Consider the following 5,286-nt stretch of genomic DNA (forward strand, 5'->3'; position numbering starts at 1 on the left):
CAGGTGAGGATCTCAGTGAGATTAGAGGGCATCTTGGGAACTAGAGCAAGGACTTCTGGGGATTGAAGTCCGGGGTTCAAATCTCCATTTTTACAATTGTATACAGAAACCTGTCACTCCTAAAAAGGCTCTCAGTTGTTTCTTAGTTTTTGGAATGGTGAGCTTCTGTATGTCCTCTACTCTTTTCTTGGAAATCTTTCTTGTTCCCTTTTCCAAGATAAATCCTAGGTATTCCACTTTAGGCATGACCCATTGTAGCTTTGATTTGGAAACTTTGTGGCCTTTCTTATATAACTCTAGGAGAAGATTTTTACTGTCCTGGTAACAAACTTTAGCAGATGGGGATGCAAGAAGAATGTCATCCACATAGTGCATGATTTTGCTTTCTTTGAATTGGATATTCTTTAAATCTTGTTGCAAGAGTTGGCAAAATGCTGTTGGGCTATCACAGAATCCCATTGGTAATATTCCCCAAGTCATCTGAGTCCCATTCCAAGTGAAAGCAAAGATTTTTTGGCTTTCCTTTGTAATTGGAATGCTAAAATAAGCACTACACAGATCAACAACAGTATAATATCTAGAGTTACTTGGAATTTCTGAAATTATTTTAGATGGGCTTGGAAAAACATGGGATATTTTTACAAAGTTATTTACTGCTCTTAAATCTTGGACAAGTCTCCATTGAACTGTTCCTTCAGAGTCACATTTTGTTTCTTTATGGGTATTATTGATGTATTATATTCTGAAATTGTTGGGATTAAAATTTTCTGATCCAACAAGCTTTAGATAATTAGGTTGATTCCATCTATGGCTTCTTTACTTAGTTTGTATTGTGATATCCTTGAAGGTGTCCCTTCTTTAACTTCTACTTTTACTGGTGTTGCTGACTTTAGAATCCCTATATCTGTATAATGTGTAGCCCAAAGTCCTTCTGGAATATTGCTTGGCATTTCAAATATTGTACCTTCATTCTGAACTTGTTCATCATCCACTTGCCCCATGAACAGCAATGGATAATGTTTTAAAGAGTTTTTGGGTAGATGTAGAAAGATTTTCCCTGATTTATCACATTGAATAGTTGCTCCAATTTTACACAAAAAAAATCTCTCCCAAGAAGGTTGATTGGGCATTCTAGGATTAATAAGAATGTGTGTTCTGTTGTTAGGGGTCCTAGAGTTACCATTTTTTATTTTAGTTTTGGTACTCTCTGTTTTTCCCCTGTAGTCCTCATTATATATTCTATATTCTTCCAGGCATCCTCAGGTATGCTCAAATAACCTTTCATGCAGGAATTTTTATCTTTCTTTTTAAAAAATTAAATTAATTTTTATTATGTTTAACATAAACTAAACAAATATATGAAAACATAGTCAGTTCTTCACACAATGAAGAATAGAAAAAGAATACATGACCCTAGAAATTTCTAAATGCAGCTTTTGAAAAGTATAAATTAGATTTAATACAATATTTCCAACACTATCTGGCTTGTTTGAATCCTTGATGATTTTACTTCTCTTTTCTGGGTATTTTTAAATGTTTCATTGAAACTCATATTTCTATTTTCTTTATTTTAAAATGATCAATATCATTAACTCCTTCCCTTACTTTTTCATCATTCCTTACTTTAACTACTTAATTTTACTTATAAGGAAGCTGAGCTATAATTCTAATAAAAAGGTTAAGCGACTTATCCATACTTCATTTGTGTAGAAGTCTTATAAGTATATGTGTGTATTCGTGCATACATATACACACATCTATACAATAACCATTGACGTATAGTCATGGGTGAATCTGCCTCTATATGTGGGCAATCATGTTTATAAGGTACACTGTGTCTATATTTATATTTAGGTCTATATTTATATCTAGTTATAAGTCTATCTTATATGTAGGTGTAGGAGAGAAGTTACAAAAGAAGAGAAAAAATCAGATCCAACAATGCAAGGGACCAGCCCAAGTAGGGGAAAGGCAAGGAAGGCTCAAGATTCCAGGAAGGAATAGAGGAGCTGAGCGAATTCAAAACTGCCAACTTGCGTCTGGTCAGCTCTCTGCTGGAGTGGACAGTCTGAGAGAAAGACCTCTGAAGCAGAAGATCCCTCTGGACCTTGATTACCTTCCAGGGAACCCCTAAATCTCTCTGGTTCAAGCTGAAGACAAAAGTAGACTGTGACTTTATAGGAAGCCATCAGCTGAGAAGATTTCTCTTCCCTCAAATTGTCCTGAACTTCAATTTATAGCCAGATTAGCTTAGGAAGAAGGACAAATCAGCAACTGACTAAAGGGAGAGTCAAGATGATAGCCTGAACCCCTCAGGGTTTGGGGGGAAGGTCAGTTGCAAATCTATAGGGATTCCTGTTTCCTACTTTCCTCACCCAACACCCTCACTCTCCCTGCCTTGTGTGTCCTCAAAATCAAAGTGTTACCATTTAGATCAGGTCTAACTGCTTTCTGACACCAAAGAAGGGAACTGAAGATTTGGGGGAAATCATACCTTTCCCCAAAGAGGAGAACTAGCTCAAGGCCAGCGCTGAGGACTGACCTCAGGTCTCAAAGGGCAAAAGTGACAGTTAGGATATTGGGAGGATCCAGAGACAGAAAATTTACCTGCCTCTCAATAACAGCTAATATCAAGAAGGGAGGCCATGGGTCATTTCTCTAAAACCTTCTCCTCCAGTCCTTAACCTCCACCTCCTAAGCCCAATCTCTGAAGGGACATATTCTGTCCCTCTGGAGGACAAATTGTGCTATCTTCCCCAAAGGGAAAAGAGGGGAAGATCAATCTCTTCCCTCTCTCCATTTCTTCAGCTCTTTTACCCCCTTCTCTCCAGTGTGTGTGTGTGTGTGTGTGTGTGTGTGTGTGTGTGTGTGTGTGACTTCTTTCTGGTCATACATTACACAGGGTATCCCAAAAGTATTAGTTCAGTTTTATGTTTTAATAGCTTAATGTTTCATATTTATACACATACACAAATGTATACTATATATGTACGCAAATATACATGTATATGTACAAACAAGGATAAATATGATGTATATGTCTTTTTTTCCCTTGACCCTTACCTTCTGTCTTAGTAACAACTCTAATTCAGAAGGACAAGGGCTAAGCAAACATAGCTGGGAAGTGTCTGAAGCCAAATTTGAACCCAGGTCTCCCAGTCTCGAGGCCTGATACACTTGTGTAAAGTAGTCTGAGTGATTGCCATATTTAAACCTTACATTAACTTTTTATTGAAAAAAATTTATTGACAGGAGGTGTAAGGATGGCAAGGGGATCTTTTTTTACAGGGGATTAAATATTATTTAAAAAGAAAAGAATCTTCCTGAAGTCCATCAACTGGGGAATGGCTGAACAAGTTGTGGTATATGATATAATGGAATATTATTGTGCTATAAGAGATGATGAGCAGTGTGATTTTAGAAAAACTCAAAAAAGACTTACATGAACTGATGAAAAATAAAGTGAGAACCAGAAAAATATTTTACATAGTAACAGCACTATCGTACTATGAATGACTTAGCTATTCACAGCAATATAGTGATCTAAGACAATTCCAAAGGACCCAAGATAAAAAATGCTATTTACCTTGAGAAAAAGAAGTGATAGAATCTGAATGCAGAGTTAAGTATACTATTTTCACTTTATTTTCTTTGTGTTTTTTTATGTGTCTTCTTCAAACCATGACTAATATGGAAATATTTTGCATGATCACATAAATATATATATATATATAAGCTATATCAAATTGCCTACTCTCTATTTTTTTCATGTAATTGGAAAAAATAAAACATTATTAAAAAAGAAAAGAATCTTCCCCACAACATACTCTATAATGGTCTTCCAGATTCCAAACCAAATAAAAGAAGGTTAATCACTAACCTTTAATTTGCTCACTCAGCATTCACTGACCTACCACTCCAAACAGCAGAAATGTGCCCAAGCTGTAATAACAACATGGTAGCACTTTGTGACAGAGAATGGAGAAACAGATGAAATGGGGGCTGGACATGTAACTGTGTGGCACTTCTCAAAGCCTAAGGTAAAGTGCCCAGTATCTAGCTGAGCCCTGTTTTGTCCCAAAGAAGTCACTTGTGGCAGAAACTAAAGCTGGTGAATCATGAATTAACTGGTATGGAAGGAGGCTAAGACTCCATGAGATCTATTTTCCAGGGAAACTGTCATCAGAGAAGAGGGAATCAGAAAATGATCAATAGGGAAAAATAAGGAGAAAAAAGAATGAAATTATCAAATATCTCAGAAAGAAGAATTCTTTTTTTTTTTAACCCTTCCCTTCCATCTTGGAGTCAATACTGTGTATTGGTTCCAAGACCGAAGAGTGGTAAGGGCTAGGCAATAGGGGTTAAGTGACTTGCCCAGGGTCATAGAGCTGGGAAGTGTCTGAGGTCAGATTTGAACCTAGGACCTCCCATCTCTAGGCCTGACTCTCAATCCAATGAGCCACCCAGCTGCTCCCAGAAAGAAGAATTCTCAAAGAGAATTACCAAATATCTCTGGAGGAAAAAAATCTGAAAAACCTTGAGCATAGGCAGATAAAGCAAACAGGAAAATATTAATGACAGAAGGAAATATGACCTCCAGCTTATGTAAAATAGTTTATGCATATGTAAATACATATTGTAAGACAAAGGAGAATGAATCAACTAATGATGAGGTAAAGAAACTTGTGGATTCCTTAAAAGTGCCTGGAACTACCCCAACAAGATAGGAACAAAAGATGTTCCTGAACGGTTTACAAAAGAAGTAAGAATTATGAAAGCAGAATTTATGGTCCGCATAGCAGAAATAATTGTCAGAATAGGAAAACTTGAACTTACAGCGATGGTCTCACCAAAGAAACAAAAGAGAATAAATGATTGGGAATGCAAATATATAGAAGTGAAGGACATTCTGGAAAAAGAGAAGTGAAAAGCAATAACATTAAAAGGAAAAAAATGATCTCCATACAATCAAAATATATTGATCTTAAAGACAGGGTGTGTGAAGATAACAGAATATAGGTCTCTCAGAAGAACATGCAAGTAAAAAACTTGAATACAATAATATTAATTACCAGGGCTTCTGAACATAGAAAACAAAGTTGCCAGTGAAAAGAATCCAGAGATCTCCAGGGGGGAAAATAATCTTGAAATACATCAGGGTAAAATTGAACAATTCTAATGACAAAAATCAAATTCTGCAAGTGACCAGAAAAAAGACCTTTAGAAAGGAAATTTGAAACAAGACTATTCTACACACATTAGAAATCACAAGAGGGAATGGAATAA

The sequence above is a fragment of the Monodelphis domestica genome, chromosome 1 (assembly GCF_027887165.1).
Source record: "Monodelphis domestica isolate mMonDom1 chromosome 1, mMonDom1.pri, whole genome shotgun sequence".
NCBI classification, from domain to species: domain Eukaryota; kingdom Metazoa; phylum Chordata; class Mammalia; order Didelphimorphia; family Didelphidae; genus Monodelphis; species Monodelphis domestica.